Below are 19,171 nucleotides of genomic sequence, written 5' to 3'. Positions count from 1 at the left end.
AACCTCACACATTGACGGAAGGAAACCTCACACATTGACGGAAGGAACCCTCACAAATGATGTAGCTGGTTTGGTTAACAATTTGGCAATTCTTTGAAACGTTTATCATATTGCCATGTGACCTAGATATCTCATATATAAGTATGGGTATATGCCCAAGAGAAATAAAAACATTCACACAAATCTTGTACATAAATGCTCATAGCAACATAATTCGTAAGATCCAAACTGAAAGCAACCCAAATGTCCACCAATTGATGAATGGATAAATAAAATGTGATCTATCCATACAATAGACTATTATTCAGTAGTAAAAAGGAATAAAATACTGACACAGTACAGCATATATGAACCCTGAAAATATTATGCTAAGTGAAAGAAGCCAGTCACGAAAGACCATGTATTATATGGTTCGATGTATATAAAATGTCCTGAATAGGGAAATCTATAGATATAGAAAGTGGATTAGTGGTTGCCTATGGCTGAGGGCAACTGAGGGAGGTGATTGCTAATGGGTATGGAGTTTGGGGAGAGGGGAATGAAAATGTCTACACATGAGGGAAGTGATGATCATGCAGCTCAATGAATGTACTAAAAACATCACACTGTACCCTTTAAATATGTAAATTGTACAGTATATAGATTCACACACACATCATTAGGATATAAGGATGAGGGACATTATGATAAGTCCTCTTATTTATTTTTTGTTTAAAAAAAAAAAAACGTTTAGGAACTTTCCTGGTAGTCCAGAGATTAAGACCACCTTCCAAGGCAGGAGGTGCAGGTTCCATCCCTGGTTGGAGAGTTAAGATCCCTCTTGTCTTGGGGCCAAAAAAAAAAAAAAAAAAAACACCAAAACATAAAATAGAAGCAATATTATAACAAATTCAAAAGACTTTAAAAATGGTCCATATAAGGAAAATTAAAATTAAAAAACAAACATCTGACAAAAGCCAGTAATTCAACCACTAATGATTACAAGGTCTTATAGCACCTTGCACGCACCAACTTGGACCCACCAGTGTTTCAAGACTCAACGAATGAGAACTGCTGCTTTACACCTTGATTTATTATGCTTAACACCCTTCAGTCCTCTCTGCTCTTCATCTAGATGGCTTTAATTCACTGCTTTCCAGGGCTGCTCCAGAATTTCTCTCCAGGAGTGTTTCAGGGGCAGCAGTCTGGTTTAGAAGGAACAACCCCAGGGATTTGTCTTGAAGCTGCATATGCACAGCAGACCCACTTTTTCACTTAAAATTTAGAGGCTGATAAGATTGGTACACCCAGAGTACTGCTTTTGGGTGGTCCCCTCCTCTGCTTCAATAGGGACCACATAGAAATGAGCCTGTAGTCTTAAAACCTGCTGCATAGTTTCAAGGCTCACTTGTGCTTCCAACAATTATTCTGCAATGATATTCTGCCTTTCTAAATATAGCACATGGAAATGGACCGCCCCTTTTTAGCAGTGTCTGCCAACAAGACTCCTTTCCTGGTGCTAAAAATACACGCAGATGATTTTAACTATGCCACTTTCAGATTCTCCTTTCTGTGTATCTGTTCCTTCCCATGAGTGGTCATTTTTCTATTTGAAAATCATGACCATGAAACCTCGAACATTTACGGGTTATGCAAACAGCTTCCGTCGGTATATTTTTAATAATCACCACTCTTATTATTACCAGATGTTGAAATCCCAAGTGATAGCAGAGTGACAGACTTTAACGGTAAGATTATTTGGTCAAGAGACGCGATGTTTTTGTTTTCTGAGAGAGAGCAGGTGTCTTGCTTGAATTTGTATCCATCCACTTTCCCCCTCATTTGGCTGAGATGTCTTAGACAAATTCTTGAATATCACCGATCCTTTGTGTCTTCATTAGTGTGTCTGTATCTGTGTGTGTGTGTGTTCGTGTGTGCTCAGTCATGTCTGACTTTTCGCGACTCCACGGACTGTAGCCTACCAGGTTCCTCTGTGCATGGGATTTCCCAGGTAAGAATACTGGAGTGGGTTGCCATTTCCTGCTCCAGAGGAGGTTCCTGATTCAGGGATCGAACCCACACCTCTTTCATCTGCTGCATTGGCAGGCAGATTCTTTACCACTGTGCCACCTGGGAAGCCTGTCCTCATTAGTAGAATGTTGCTAATGCCTTAGAGGATTTTTGTAAGAAACAGGTGGGATTTTATGTTATCTATTATTAGATTTTGAATTAGATATTAGTTATCTATTGCTGTGTAACAAATACTCACCCCACAACCTGCCAAATTTAGCAGCTTGAAACAATTTATTATCTTACACAGTTTCAGAGGATTAGAAATCCTGGAGCAGTTTAGCTGGGTGGTTCTGGTGCACTCAAATTATTGGCCAGGATGCATTCTTTGTAGATTGCATGAGTTTGGAGGATTTGCCTCCAAGTTCACTCATATGGTCATTGGCAGGAGGCTTCCATTTATCACCATGGGAACCTATCCACATGGGTTCTCCCAAAGTCAGTGATCAGAGGATAAGAGACAGAGTGTATGCCAAGACATACACTGCACTCTTACAACCTAAATTCGATGGTGACATACCATCATGACTGTCATATTCTGATCACACTAACCAACCCTGATACAATATGGGAGAGGACAGCACCAGGGTGAAAAGAACAGGAGGCAGGCATCACTGCAGACCATCATGGAGGCTGGGTACCACCTATGGATGGAGCACCCAGCAGGCACACCTGGACACTAGTAATTCAACAGCCACTTATTGAGCCCTTCTAGGCCCAAGAGGTATAAAATAGACATTGTCCTTGCCCCAAGGACTCTCATTGTAGAGGCTCATAGTAAGTGCTCAAGAAATATATTTTCCCCTCAAGAGAAAGAAAGAAACAAAAACGTCATGAAAGGAGATCTTGATAGTCAGAGGTACAGCCACTATCCCTCTAGAGAAACCCCCCTAAATGTAACTATTATGAGTTGGAGGACTCCGTAATTTTTGGTTTAGAGCCTGAGAATTTACATTAAGGATCTGAGCAGAAGTAAAGACAATCATTATAACTGTCCAGAGTCCAGCAAACATGGTTATTTTGCAAAACAATTATTTGGCAAACTAATAAGTAAGGTTCTAAAACTCTGGGCTCCTTATCTCTATGTGAAAGCAACTAAGGTGTGAGCTCGCTTTGGCAATGATTCATCTGCTGTCAATTTTGTTGGTGTTTAATCTAATGTATATATAGATACTGTATGTACTATATGACCTTGAGCATAACATCTTCTTCTATTAAGAGAAGGCACTCTGACCTCCCAGTTTGTCATAATTAGTGAGCTGTGACTCTCCTGATATTTTACCTGTGCTAAAATATTCATATTTCAGGCTCTTAGAGGAGACATGTATGATTCATAGGATTAATGGCAAAGGAATTTACCTCCATTATCAAATTAGCCTTGCATCTCACCAGCCTTCACAAGGCTAAAGTGAAGCTTGAGATTTATACATAAATATTGAAGTCTGATTCCAAGTTTAATAAAACATGCATACCTTTCCAATATACCCATGGAAAGAAATGGACACTGGAACTTTTGCTGATGCAGAAGAGCCCACAGGTGTCTGAGAAACACCAACTAAAGTCCCATTGGATGGCTGTCATTCCCTCTAATGCACTTGACCAGGCTTTTCAGGTCACCAAAACTTCTGTGGTTCAGTAGCTCTTGGCTGAGCCTGCTGTTCTCTGCCAGGCCTGTGAAGGATGCAGGAGAGGAGACTGATACCATCTCTGAGCTCATAGATTTAATGAAAAACACTTGTCCCAGAGTCTCCTCCTCCACGAGAAATGGCAGGGATTATAGTTGTCTTATTCATAGCTGTATTTTCAGTGCTTATAAAGGGGGTTTCAGGCAATCCCCATTAGGGAATCCCTAGCATGCCCATAAGAAAAGCATCATTTGGCCCCCATAAGTCTCTGCACTTAACCACACACACCATGAAACTGCAATGAGAACTTTGGGGCCGAGCAGGGGCCAGACCTTCCAAAGTCCCCACATTTTGGATTCATTCCTGTCTCCCTACGTTGCTGCCGCCTGCCTGATGGTGCACCCTCCTCATCGCCAAGACTCTACTCCAGTAGTTCCCAATCTTCAGCCAAAGAAAAAGTATTTGGCCTTTTGCAGAGAAAAAATAAGAATAGTGTAATTAGTTTTTCACAAAGCTCAGTGGGAAGGACTATTTATTCTGAGAATAGGCTTTTCTTTATTGGTGTTAATATGTTACCTCTTTTGTAAAATTACAGTAGGAGACAGTGGAATTTTTTTTTAATAAAAAGACAACAATATTTTATTTGGGGCACTTACTCAGTATTTTACAGATCCTCAACAAGTTTTGAGGTAGGTTAATATTATAATTTATTTTACAAACTAAACCTCAGGCAGAGATTACATCACTTGTTGCAAACCATAAGAGGAGTCCTACCATAACCAAGAATTAATGGTTTTTCAGATTAATCTGATGTGTGTGAATTTAACAGTGATAGCTTGCAAATAGTCATTAAAAACAAAACAAAACCCAAACCCCACTAGATATTACAGAAATTCTACTTTGGGTATTTTGTAGTTCTTAAATCAATCCTACATTGATTATACCTGCTTTTGAATAACCTACTTACTCTCATTATAAATCTATTTCCGCTGGATCATCAAAAAAGCAAGAGAGTTCCTGAAAAGCATTTATTTCTGCTTTATTGACTATGTCAAAACCTTTGACTTTGTGGATCACAATAAACTGTGGAAAATTCTGAAAGAGATGGGCATACCAGACCACCTGACCTGCCTCTTGAGAAGCTCGTATGCAGGTCAGGAAGCAACAGTTAGAACTGGACATGGAACAACAGACTGGTTCCAAATTGGGAAAGGAGTACATCAAAGCTGTATATTGTCACCCTGCTTATTTAACTTATATACAGAGTACATCCATCATGAGAAATGCTGGGCTGGAAGAAGCACAAGCTGGAATCAGGATTGCCAGCAGAAATATCAATAACCTCAGATATGCAGATGACACCACCTTTATGGCAGAAAGTGAAGAGGAACTCAAAAGCCTCTTGATGAAAGTGAAAGAGGAGAGTGAAATAGTTGGCTTAATGCTCAACATTCAGAAAACTAAGATCATGGCATCCAGTCCCATCACTCCATAGCAAATAGATGAGGAAACAGTGGAAACAGTGTCAGACTTTATTTTTCTGGGCTCCAAAATCACTGCAGATGGTGACTGCACACATGAAATTAAAAGACACTTACTCCTTGGAAGGAAAGTTATGACCAACCTAGATAGCATATTCAAAAGCAGAGACATTACTTTGTCAACAAAGGTCCATCTAGTCAAGGCTGTGGTTTTTCCAGTGGTCATGTATGGATGTGAGAGTTGGACTATAAAGAAAGCAGAGTGCCGAAGAATTGATGCTTTTGAACTGTGGTGCTGGAGAAGACTCTGGAGAGTCCCTTGGATTGCAAGGAGATCCAACCAGTCCATCCTAAAGGAGATCAGTCCTGGGTGTTCATTGGAAGGACTGATGGTGAAGCTGAAACTCCAATACTTTGGCCACCTGATGTGAAGAGCTGACTCATTTGAAAAGACCCTGGTGTTGGGAAAGACTGAGGGCAGGAAGAGAAGGGGACGAAAGAGGATGAGATGGTTGGATGGCATCACTGACTCAATGGACATGAGTTTAGGTAAACTCCGGGAGTTGGTGATGGACAGGAAGACCTGGCATGCTGCGGTTCATGGAGTCGCAAAGAGTTGGACACAACTGAGCGACTGAACTGAACTTGTTGGGACCTAACAAACGCCATGATAGGCTTCAGGGACTAAGGTAGGACTCATGGGAAAAGCTGAGTCATTGACCAGTGAGGTCATCCCCGTGGATGCTAGGACTTTTCTAATCAGCATACTCCCCGTAACCTGGTTTGAGTCTATCAGGACGTAAAAGACATCCCCCTGCAGCCAATAGCCAATTAGTAAATACCAGGAAACTCCTGCAGCCAATCAGCCCTTGCCAACTCTCTGTCTTTGTTCTAAACCTATAAATACTGCTGTAAATCTGGGCTCGGGGCTCTTGTTCCACTCCACTGCGTTGGATGTGGCGGGAGCCCTAGCTCGAGCTAGAAATAAAACCCCTTCATGCTTTTGCATTGCTGTGGACGTCTTATTCTCTCAGTTTTGGGGACTTGGACTCTGGGCATAACAAACTGAATCCTTATCATTGAAGAAGGAAATGGCAGCCCACTCCAGTACTCTTGCCTGGAAAATCCTATGGACAGAGGAGCCTGGTGGGCTACAGTCCTTGGGGTCGCTTTAGTGACTAAACCACCACCAATCCTTATAGTAACAAATTAGCACATTATTGATTTTGTTGTTTTCTGCTTTTGGAGTGGGTGAAGCAGGAAGATAAGAGTAAGCTTTCCTCAGGGTGCTAGGCAGCCTTTACCTGCAGATGCTATGCTCAACGCACCATCTGTGGTGCTTTGGGGTTAAAGAAAAGCAGATATCTAATGAACCCAAGATCCAGAAAAGATGCCTGGATCCAAAAAGAGGTGGAGGCCTTGCACAAGTCAAAGATGAAGAAAAAAGCACTATCATCTCGGGCTACTGATACTCAGCATCAGGCTACAGCATCACAGCATATGGGAAGAGCTCTTAAAAGACCAGTAAATTTGTCCCAGCAATCTGTTAATTAAAGTTCTTACTAACTAGACAAACCACACATATACTTAAATTTACATTTTATTAAAATGACATCTATAGAAGCAAAATATCTAAATATGTATTCTGTTCCACCTATCATGTAAATTGCTCTAATTGTCACAAGTCTAATTCACTTAGCTCATTATAATCATTTAAAATTCAGCTCATTCTGACTAGATTCCTGGGCCAGTCTTCTCAAATAACTTGTTTTATCATAAATTTCCTTTTATTTAAACAAGTGTCAGTTAGTAATAACACAGGATTAAGAGTGGTTAATTAACAACTGAGAAATTATAAGGAAACTGTCATTATTGGGTTAGAAAATACGGCATTCAGCAGAGCAAATTTCAAAAGTAAAGATATAGACACTTATGTTTCTAAACAGGCTGAATGGCACAGCTCAACACAATGTGAGTCAAAGAAGCAAGAAAAAAAGAAGGGAAGGGGCCACAAGAGGCAAAATGTTTTATCCTAGTGTCCCCCAGATTGACTGTGGAAGTAAAAACTTTCTATATTAAAAATGTTTATATAAATTGTATGAATAGTAATTTTCATAAAAGTCAAAATGAAATGTTCTGCATAGGACAAAAGATATGCCTAAGCAACATATCATATTTGCACAAGGCCACTGAATGGCGTGGGTACTAGTAACAAATGAAAAAGCGTAAGTCTATGGCAGACTGAGCAAAGATTTCAGTGTGGTATTCTATAACCCCAAGACTATAAACTACTCTTGCTATACAAAAGCTCTAATGACATACAGTCTTTTGTAGGAACACTTGTGCTTCTGGTTGGCACATTATCTACTCTTTAATATGTGAAAGTAATACAGAGAGTTGTGAGAGTTTGTGCAAAACTATTGTATTTACAAAAATGGCACAGAAGTGAATTCAACAGTCAATGCACTTGCACATTTCATTCACATCTTCAGTGACAAAAGGTATTCTGAACACTATCGAACTGAACAAGAATACTAGCTTCAACAACAGCTGTTAGTAAGCAACAGAGTCACATAAGTTACACCAGAATGGGCAAATATTGCCCAAGTAAAATTCTATTGTTAAAGCTGAAACAGATTTAAGGCCATTCAAGTTCAAGCACAGGATACAAATCTTTCGGAGCCCCATCTATTTGTGTTTGAAGAGCTTTGAAACATGTGACCTTTCTTCTAACTTGTGGTATTAAACTTGTTTTACAAAACCCAAAAGGAAATTCCAGAAGAAATTAACAGTAGAGGTTATATGAAATAAGAGTAATATGTGTGTGTGTGTGTGTGTGTGTGTGTGGTAGTCTCTCAGTCGTGTCTGACTCTGTGACCCCATGGACTGTAGCCCACCAGGCTCCTCTGTCCATTGGATTTCCCAGGCAAGAATACTGGATTGGGCTGCCATTTCCTTCTCCAAGGGATCTTAAGAGTAATATACGAAGCTATAATTAAAATATATTAAAGAAAGTCAACATTAAAACTGCAAAACTTGTTACTTGTTGGATCCAGTCCTACACTAGGAGTTAGGTAATATATACAATTATTTTCAAGTAGATTACTTTATGTTGCTCTAACATGTTCTTTTCATCAGTGCACTGTTAAACTAGTCAAAAACTCTACACATGTATATTCCCTTACAATAGCAACACACACTACTGCTACCTGCAAAGCCATCACTCTCAAATGACTTAAGGAGTAAAAGGAAATAAAAAGCAGAGGAGTAACATATTAAGGATAAATAATGGGGATTAGAAGATTCATGTGGTTCAGCTCTTTTTAATCAGCCAGCCAGCTTGCTAGCAACAAGAGATGGTTTCCATTGAGGAAGGTCCTGTGGAGTGGGATGTAGTCACCAGTGCCCTCTGTCTTATTTGGGGTTGCAGTAGCAAGTGGCTTGTTCTTCATTTTTGCTTTCAGTTCAGTTCAGTCGCTCAGTTGTGTCTGACTCTTTGCAACTCCATGAATCGCAGCACGCCAGGCCTCCCTGTCCATCACCAACTCCCGGAGTTCACCCAAACTCACGTCCATCAAGTCAGTGATGCCATCCAGCCATCTCATCTTCTGTCATCCCCTTTCCCTCCTGCCTCCAATCCCTCCCAGCATCAGAGTCTTTTCCAATGAGTCAACTCTTCACATGAGGTGGCCAAAGTACTGGAGTTTCAGCTTCAGCATCATTCCTTCCAAAGAACACCCAGGACTGATCTCCTTTAGAATGGACTGGTTGGATCTCCTTGCACTCCAAGGGACTCTCAAGAGTCTTCTCCAACACCACAGTTCAAAAGCATCAATTCTTCGGCGTTCAGCTTTCTTCACAGTCCAACTCACATTCATAGATGATTACTGGAAAAACCATAGCCTTGACTAAATGGACTTTTGTTGGCAAAGTAATGTCTCTGCTTTTGAATATGCTATCTAGGTTGGTCATAACTTTCCTTCCAAGGAGTAAGCGTCTTTTAATTTCATGGCTGCAATCACCATCTGCAGTGATTTTGGAGACCCCAAAAATAAAGTCTGACACTGTTTCCCCATCTATTTCCCAGAATCAAAATATTTTTACCCTTTATGCAATTGTTTACTTAAAAAATCTGAACCTCCAGGATTTTGTCCCAGATGAGAATACCTTGCTTCTAACTTTAGCTTCTTCAGCTTTCTCTGGACTAATCACTTTATCTTCCATTTCCTTCTGCTCCTCTGCAGAGGCTGCCTGGGGGACTTCCGCGGACATACTGTTCCCTCTGCGGACAAGAGGCTGAGGAGAGAAGTGCCCGAGACAGTGGAATTTTTTTAGTGTGTCACCTGGCATCATGGAATAGTGGCAGTCCTGTGGGATGTCCCTACTGGTTTTTCCTTGGTTCTTGAATTCCAAACGTTTGAGAACCACTGTCATACAAGAACAGTTCAATCCCCACCTCACCCTTGGGGCCTTCCCTGTCTTTGGGGGCTCCCACTTTTCCTTTCTTTTAAAATATATAAGTTACGATATTTTCCCTGTAAAGTCATAAGTATATATATAGGTGCAGGACAATTGGTAAATGTAAAAACTCACAAAGAAGAAAATAGTAATCCTCTATAGTCTCACTTCTCAAGTGAAAATAAATATTGCCTAAGAGATGCCCTTCTATTCTGCTTTCTGAGTTTATCATTTAACTTTTTAACATTTTGTATAAGTTGTATGGTAATTTCATAATATCCTATCCTCCTCTTCCTATACAATTAAGTACTGACTTTGTCTAGCTCCTGGGGTAAGCATTTACATGTATGAGCCACTTAATCCACAAACAACCTTGTAAAGTGGGTACTATTATTATTTCCTCTTTGTAACTGAGGCTCAGAGAGTTTAAGATATACACCCATTTTACAGAGCTGCTAAGTAGTGGAGTCTTTCTGACCAGGGGAGCCTGGCTCTGGAGCCCAGACTCCAAAATAGTCTGATCCAGTGCACTTCCATCATATGGATCTACCATAGTTTATTTAACCATTCTTTTATTTTTGCTCATTTCCCTTTTTTCCTCCAAGTTTCCGGTATTATAAATAAAGCTGCCATGTACAACCTCATGATTAAATCTTTGTGTATATTATCCAGAAGTATTTCTTCAGAATAATTTCTGGCAGAGGATTTGCTTGATCAAGGAGATTACAGCTTTAAGGCTTTGACAAAATTCACCAACCTGCATCTCATATTGTTGTGTCTTTTCAGAATGTTGTATCCTTGACACTCCATCCAACAAGCTAAGCAATGAAGAGCCAGTACAGCCAAAAATAAATAAATTTTTAAAAATACTTTTGCTATATGATGCTTTAGTTACTAATACGGTAGTAATCCACAGTGATCTAAACCCTTGTATAATTCAGTCCCCATGAATACCTGTGACTTGTTTCTAATGAACAGAATATGGCAAAAGTAAAAGGATCTTGCTGCTGCTGCTAAGTTGCTCAGTCGTGTCTAACTCTGTGCGACCTGTAGACGGCAGCCCTCCAGCTCCCCTGTCCCTGGGATTCTCCAGGCAAGAATACTGGAGTGGGTTGTTATTTCCTTCTCCAATGCATGAAAGTGAAAAGTGAAAGTGAAGTCGCTCAGTCATGCCCGACTCTTAGCGAGCCCATGGACTGCAGCCTACTAGGCTCCTCCATCCATGGGATTTTCCAGGCAAGAGTACTGGAGTGGGTTGCCGTTGCAGATGTAATTAAAGTCCCTAATCAATTGATTTTCAGTTAATCAAAATGGAGATTATCCTCGGTGGGCCTTACCTAATTAGGTGAGCCCTTTAAAAGGGCTTGCTGAAGTTAGAGAGACTCAGAGCAGTAGAAACTGTTACTGACTTTTAAGAAGTAAATCATCATGAAATGAAGCTGCAAGTACATGAATTCCATCACCGGTATGGGAGTTCAGAAGTTTATCCTTCCCTGCCACACCTCTATATGAGAATGCAGTCTGGCCACCATCTAGATTTCAGCCCTGTAAGGCCCTGAGCAGAGAACCCAGGTAAGCCATGCCCAGACTTCTGAGTTACAGAAACTCTTACATAATAAATGGGTGTTGTCTTAAGCCACTGAGTTGTGTGCTAATACAACTAACAAGACTACAAATTTTCCATATGTTATTAACCATGGTTTTTCCTTCTTTACAGCACATGTTTCTGCATTCATCATTTTCTTATTTGGGTTCTTAATAGTTTTTCTTTTGAAGATATCAACAACCCCTTTGTCTGTCATAAATAATAAACAGCCATTGCATTTTCACATGGTCAAATCCATTGGTCTTTCCCTTTGTCGTGGCACTTGGAAAGCCCATCCTCATCCCAAAGTGACAGCATGAGTCACATACATTTTGTCTAGTACTTTTGTGGTTTCATCATTACCTTTAACTCTTTAATCCATCTGAAGAGGTTTTTGGTAAACGGTGGTGCACAAAAGCCCAACTTTCACTGCTTTCAAACCTAAAAATGATATCTACTAAATAATTATTTGCTTTTCAACTGAATTTATATCAGATCAAAAGTCTAGATTTGGCCTTTTCCATGTGTTACATCAAGTCTATCCTGTTCTGCTTTAGTATCCAACTGTTTTCATTGTTAGAACTCTACGATGCATTTTAGTAGGAAAAAAATCACCCTTCATTTCTCTTCTTTCATAAACTTTCCTCATGATTCTCAAACATTTCTTCTTTCACTTTATCTTTGGAATTGTTTTGTCAAATTCCATTGGCAATTTAATTGTATCTGTGGCACACTGAGATACATTTATAGATTTATACACATATAGATTATAGAATTGACTTCCCATATTTCCATATCAGAACACGTTTAGAACTGTGTGTCTTTTTCATGACCTTGTCAAGATAGGTTTAGTTGTGTACACCTTCCACGTGTCTTGTTGGATTAATGACAGGGTTTTAAATATTTTCATTTAAGACATCCTAACTAGTACATTTCGATAATTGTTTATTTACTAGATTATAAGAAGATTTTTTTTAACTTACTTGTGCAACCATAAATCAGTAAGAGTCTGGCAAAAATCAATGAAAGCATTCTGTGAGAATCAGTTCTTAAACAATTATCAGTACCCCCTGGTGGGATGTATGTACCTATGCTGATTAGTCTAAACCAACAAGAGAATCCCAAATTCCTTGCAGTAATTGGTTCAGGAACGGACAAATCTAAGATAAGTTGGGCCAGTGAAACAAAAAAGAGGTTTTCCAGGGGATTGTGATAAGAAGCTTTCTTGCTCTTTGATGAGAACCCCAGGAAGCCGGCTTCTCCCATTGGTCACAGTCAAGGAGACGTGTGTATTTTGGCAGCTGTTGTGTGACCATAAGAAGCACCCTCAGAATGAAGCTGAGTCTGTGGATAGCAGAGCAGAGACGCCGAAAGACTGTGCTGATGACACCTTTGAATGCCTGGATCATCTAACTCGAGATCTGTCCTGCCACTGTGCTTGTTCTTTGAGCCAGTTCATTTTCTGTTTGTGCCCCTTTCACCTGGGCCTTTTTTAGCCCAAAGCACCCTGCTGATACATGAGGACCGAGTGAGACAGATGAAGGACAGTTCCGAGCACAGAGTGGCCGCTCAGTATATGATAGCATCACCCACCACCATCCCTGACCCCTAGCCCCACCAGGCCTTACTTCCGTGTCCAGTGCAGACCTGCGTCCAGTCTTTGCTCCCACACTCTCTCCCTCCTCACTCACGTTCGGAGCTATCTCGCCCTTAAAGACCCTGCTCAAATTCTACCTCCTTCACAAATGCTGTTTGGCTCATGGGGAATTCTCCTCCGTGCTTGGCTTGTCTGAGCCTCACTGCCTCCGTGGCTGCCTTTGCCTCCCTGAGTCTGGGTCCATCTTCTCATTCCCCATCTAGAGTGAATCCCTCCAGGGCCTGGACCACTCAGTGTACCTCAGCCTCCTGCACTGGTCTGCCTCCTGCAACCTCTTACCCCTTGTAATGTTCAGTGAGCACTTGATGCTGAAGTTACCAGCCTTTAAATTTCTTCTCTCCCTTGCTTTTTACAATTTGTGGGCACCAGGACTCAGCTGAATGAGATTCTTACAACAGCAAGAGGGGTGTTATTATTTTGTTCTGAAGGTCTCTACAAGTGTAAGGCATGTCTAAAGTGGCTATAAATAATTTATATTGTCCATAACTCAAGTCGATCAAAATAGACCTCATCACAGTGATGCGGCAAAATCTGGTACAAGCTGCTTTTCTGCTGCCTCCAAAGCCATTACAAACTAGGTGCAGATGAAAATCTGCCTGGATTCCCTCCTGAATCGGATTAATGCCCCATCCGAAATCACATTAATCACAATCTGTCCGAGATTAGACCCTGGATAATCCCATTGGACAAGAGGTGACAACCCAGATTCTATCATCTCATTCATTACCTATTTTTGGAATTTACTAGTAACTCTAGCCTCCAGAAGATGTTTTCTGGTGAAAGAGGATCCTCTGTAGATTCTTTTGAAAAACTGTCAGTTCATGGGCTTTGAAGAGACAAGCACTTGGTGTCATTGATGTCTCCTATTTGTTTCCAAGTGATGAACAGACAACAAAATCCCCAAGTCCATAGTCTTTGTTATGAGAAACACACACACATTTAGCTTTTTGCAAACCTATGTTGAAAAAAATTAAAGACATCCTTCAAAACCTTTAAAAGATCAGGACAACAACTTTCTGAAGAGACAGGCTCATGTTTGAGGATATATGATATTTTCTTTTCTGCTTGTTTTAGTATCATAAAGGTAAGCATCTATGGTTGGTAAAGGGGCTGTAACTGGCCCCCAAAGTCTGAAAACTGCCTCCCTCACACACACATCCACACATCTGTGCAGGATGGAGGACTTTTTACAATATTCCATTTCCTGCTGGCAAGTCAAACTGAACTCTGACAGCTGATGTTCCTCTTATTTGCATCTAGGAATAAGGCTCAAGGGAAATGCTAGGACCAAACGAGTCAGGGCAAACCAGTTCCGGTGCCCACATTCTCAGACCTCTGGTGCGGGAGCACAGCAGAGAAAGCCAACCCCAGGAAGGATACAGCCCACATAATAGGACTGTTGCCCACAGTATTGGTGTCTGTATCTCAAACCAGATGTTATTTTTCAATATCTTTAACAAGTAAGTTACAAATGAGTGGTATTCTTTTCCTCATTCTTCGGGACTACAAATAGAAATGCTTCCCTTTATCCCGTGGGAAAGGTTGCCAAGGAACTGATCACCAGCCAACTCTCCCCAAACTAGCCTGCTGCCAACCTGCTCCTTCTAGGTTTCTAGGTGGAGAGAGGAGCTGTCCATCCATAGGATCTCTTCCTTCATCTCCTGGCCTCCTACCTCCTCCGCCCACACCGCCCCAACTCACATCCTTGTTTTCTCTTGCCTTGCTTGATACACCCACTCTTTCTGTAGCACACTACGCTCTTGCTATTTTCAGTCTGAATCACTCCGGCCAGGCAACAGGATCACGCAGGTTCCCTTTGGCCAAGAGGATCCCTGAGACTCCGCAGTGGAAGTTCGAGGCTACACGCAGTCTGACACGAGCTTCCCTTTCAGTCTTTCACTCTTGCTGACTCCTCCATGAAAGTCCAGCCACGTGGACCTGCCTTAGGTGGCTACAGGGTCTCTCCTGTCTCCTGTCTCTAGGGCTTTGCTCATGTCACTGTCCTGGGTCATTCTCCCTCTCCCAGCTGCTCACCTTTCCCCCAGTTGCATTTGCATCATCCACCTCCTCTCTCCACCTTTGAGACCATTTCCTCTTCCAAGCAGACTTTTCTGATCCTTTTCTTTTTGGCACTCATCCTATAGGGCTCAAATAAGATGTCACAGGCTCCAAGAAGTCTCTCCAGCCATCCCATTCTGTGCTCCTCCCTGGTGTTACTGTTCCAGGTTTGGTAGCTCTCTTCCCAGTGCTGACCATAAGTCAAAGGTGAACAAAGTCAGACACGAGGTAAAGTGGCAAGGACAGATTTTAACTAATGATATCTTTTGCATCAGGGAGAAGAACTGAACTGAACTCAACTCAACTGCAATTTGTACAGAGGTGACCAGACATCTTAAAGGGAGAGTGAGGGAGTAAGGAGGGCTCATAAGAGTCACCGAGGTGAAAAATTGCAAAAGGCTGGAAGATAGGAGGCTGGCCCTATCTTCAAGTATTGGTTGGAACAAAAAGTAAATTCTTTCAGCAGTTTTGAGTATTTTCAGGTAGACACTTAAAGCGGGGCTGGGGTGATCCTAGGGATGTGGACTTGAGATGTGAGAGACTATGTTAGTATTTTGCTCAAATCTACAGGCTAAGACTGAGGTCTAGTTGAGAAAGGGCTCAGAGGAGCCTGGCTAAAGTTTGGTCAAGGAGAGACTGTGTCGCCTCCCTTCATCCTCCTCTCCTCCTTAGCCTTGTTTCAGTAAAGGCACCGTGTCCAACCAGGGGCCCTAGCCTTAGCCTGGACCATTTGGTACGAGGCCAGCCTTTCTGCAAAACCACCCAATCTTGGTTTGGTGATTCTATTCCTTTTGGAGCTCAGTCTTTCCCTCTTTCCTTCTCTCCCTTTCTTTCTCACTCTGCTCAGTATCCTGATCTTGGCAAAGGGAGGGATAGTGATAGGATGAAACCACACTCTAGAAGGTAGACCCTGTGAGGCTGCTGGCTGACAGAAGTCAGCCAAGAATGCCAGTGCCTGGGGCCAGACTACTCAGAACCACATCCAGGCCACCTGAGCCAGCTGGGGATTCCCCTTCTGGAAAGCTATGAAAAACACAACTGTCCCTAAAGCCATCAGCATGGGTCTTTTTTTATGATTTCCTCCCCTCCTCGTGGCTTAGAGGATAAAGTACCTGCCCACAATGAGGGAGACCTGGGTTTGATCCCTGGGTAGGGAAGATCCCCTGGAGAAGGAAATGGCACCCCACTCCAGTACTCTTGCCTGGAAAACCCCATGGATGGAGGAGCCTGATAGGCTAAAGTCCATGGGGTCGCAAAGAGTCAGACACGATTGAGCTACTACCTCACTTCACTTTCCCTGCTGGGATGTAAGCTTGGCAGCTTATCCCCTGCAGCTATGAGGGTGTGATTTGAAAAGAAACAAAGGCTCTTAGGTGGTTTCATTTTTAAAGGGCTACTTTTTCTCATCCTTCTATAATGGTTGTATTGATCCCCCAAGGACAAGAGTGCTATAGACTGGGTTTCTTAACACAGAATGACCTTTGTCACATGTCCACTATAAACAAAGTAACCAACAAGTAAGTTCATCCCATCTGGACAGACTCACATAAGCGTAAGTTGATAACTAGTTTCATGGACTAGTGGGTTTAAGTCTCAGTCTCACCTCTTACTAGATGTATTAACTCATTTAGGTTATTAATTTATTTGCTTCTGAGCTGCTGAAAGATGGTAAAAAGACCTGCCTCAACACCTCAGATGTAGAGTCAGCTTCATGAGATGCACCCCGCGGGGCCCCATCCTTGGTTTCACGTTTTGACACTGCCATCTTGAAATTCTTACTAATTTTTGAGCAAGGGACACCACACTTCATTTTGCACTGATATCCACAAATTATGTAATCCAGCCTGCCCTGGGGGTTGTTGGGAACTTTACATGAGACCTCTTAAGATGGCTTAGCCCAAGCCCTGGCTAGAAGCAAGTGTTCAGTAAATGTTAGGGAGGGATGGGCCCGCCCCGTGTCACTGGGTGCCTTTGCTCAGAGGAAGCTGGTGGGGGTCAGGCAAGAGAGCCTGGGGAGAGAGGATGGGTCTGGATATCAGGAGGCCTGGAATCTGACTCTGATTTGCCAAGTTTCTTGCTCTTCCTAGGCCTGAGCTGCTGTCTGAAACATGGTGCCCAACTCCCCCCAAAGTCAAGCTCTCAGAAACCTATGGTGGTGATGATGTGGTGGTGAGACCCCTTCTGGCCTCCTCTGTACAATGTCTCCAGCTGGCTTTGGAGACAAGGGTGTGGGCTGGGAAGGGGATGGAAGCAGGAGCCAGAGGAGAGCCCAGGTCCCCAGGTGGGCAAAGAGAAATCCCATCCCAAAGAACTCCAGCAGGAAGACCCCTGGCCTGGGTCAAGGGGCCTGGCTTCCAGCTCCCTCTCTTTCACTTACATGCTGGAAGACAGGTCGTTGGCCTTCAGTTTCCTCTCTGCTATTCACAGGGGGGTTAATGCTCCCATCGCTAGCAACAGCTTCCTTTGTGTTGGGTGGACAGTGTGTCTGTGGCAAGCCCTTTGTGAGTGATTTGGAGGCCATATAGTGTAGAGATACTACCAGCAAGTCAGGGGGCAGAGAGTCTGGTTCAAACCCTGGCTCCACTGGCTATGAAACCTAGAACAAATTACCTAATATCTCCAAGCCTCAAGGTCTTCATTTGTGAAACAGGGATAACTTTTATCTACTTGGCTGCGTTGGATCTTAGTTGCAGCATGCAAGATTTTTGCTGCGTCCTGCAGGATCTTCCGTTGCAGCGCACGGACTCTCTAGCTGTGACACGGGGGCTCAGTAGTTGCAGTGTGTAGATTTAGTCGCTGTGTGGCATGTGGAATCGTAGGTTCCTAACCAGGGATCGAATCCACATCCCCTGCATTGCAAGGTGGATTCTTAATCATTGGACCACCAGGGAAGTCCCAGACACAGGGATAATTTTAACAATAGTAACTCCTTCCTAGAATTGTTGTGACACACTGGCAGTCCTGTGTGTGAAGGTGGGTCCAAGTTAGAGTCCTGTATGTTAGCTGTGATGAGGATGATTCTGAACATGAAGGTTAAGCCCCACATCCTTCCCCATATATGTGGTTCCATGATGATGAATAGGAGACAAAACATCTCACAGCAGGTAAATGTCTCCTGAGTGGGTAAGAACAGGAAGGCAGGTAGTGGGGAAGGAAGCCGAGTGTGTGTGCATGTACAGGCCTGTAGGAGCTGTCTGTGAGCTCTGTACTTGAGGAGAAGGAGGCCAGGCAAGGATGACCACCTCTCCGGACTGCAGCTTTTTCTCTGTCAGACAAACGCCTGAAAGAGAAAGTCTCCAAAGAAACTTGCTGCTTTTTCGTTCGGGGGTTCTAGAAGGAAAGAAGGGAGGCTCGACTAAGCAAAACTGAGAGATAGTAAAGCCTGCTTTGTGATCTGCTCCCAGGCCCCAGATTCCTTCCTGCTTTTTCTTTCAGGTTTTGTTTTCGGGGTAGGAGCGGCTGTCCCTGTATGTGAGTGAGCACCTGTTCTGTGCTTTCGCAAGGATTTCCGAACAGTAAGCCTATCTTTTAGGGGAATTGTGAGTAGAGTTAAAGGCAGCAATGGTGGGGTGGGGGAGGTCTGGGGAAAAGGAATCCAGAGAGACTTCTCTGTGCTTCCAGAATCTTCCCAGGAGGAGGGTCATAGCCGGGGCTAGTTTTATGGAATATATAGAGCTCTGGAGCTCAAGCTGCTATTCCCTGTAAGGGTAGAGAGTGCTCTAAAGCCCAGAAATGGAGGGCCCCCAGATCTCCTGTGTCCTGTAGTCTGGGACATGGAGAAGGGGACCGTGGGAGTATCTGGAAAGCAGATACCCAAGGCAGGGTCAGATCAATGGCACCTTGTGGCTGTGCCAGGGGAAAAGGATTTTTGCTTCTCTCACTCTTGTGCTGTCTCTCAAGGATGGCTGTGACCCAGGAGACCCAGGTGGAGGGGTCTTGAAAACAGTCCTTGATTTCTAGCTGCAGAGAAGTGAAGCTGGTGACAGATGGAACCATACTCATGTGGGCCTTCGACCACCGTGGAAGCAGCAAAGCCTATGGAGCCAGGCAGACCTGCTGTGAATGCCAGTTCTGATTCATCCTGTGACCAGAAGCAATCATGCCACCTCCCTAAGCTTCAGTTTCCTCGGGGACTGAAGGAATCTAACACTACCCACCTCATCACGCACATGTGTGCTGAGTCACTTCGGTCGTGTCTGACTCTTTGTGACCCCGTGGACTGCAGCCCGCCAGGCTCCTCTGTCCCCGGGATTCTCCA

At 42.9% G+C, this 19,171-nt stretch overlaps 1 long non-coding RNA gene and 1 pseudogene across 1 annotated transcript; one reads left to right on the top strand and one right to left on the bottom strand.

Moving 5' to 3' along the window:
• Positions 1–1,524: 1,524 nt before the first annotated feature.
• Positions 1,525–9,823, top strand: LOC120875490. The gene is made up of 2 exons (XR_005723972.1): positions 1,525–1,727; positions 9,400–9,823. It is a non-coding gene; the product is annotated as an uncharacterized LOC120875490 (long non-coding RNA).
• Positions 8,483–9,427, bottom strand: LOC120875489 (annotated as a pseudogene).
• Positions 9,824–19,171: the final 9,348 nt, after the last annotated feature.

Source organism: Oryx dammah, unplaced genomic scaffold (genome assembly GCF_014754425.2).
Source record: "Oryx dammah isolate SB20612 unplaced genomic scaffold, SCBI_Odam_1.1 HiC_scaffold_16, whole genome shotgun sequence".
Lineage (NCBI taxonomy): Eukaryota > Metazoa > Chordata > Mammalia > Artiodactyla > Bovidae > Oryx > Oryx dammah.
This window is presented reverse-complemented; position numbering and strand designations above follow the sequence as displayed.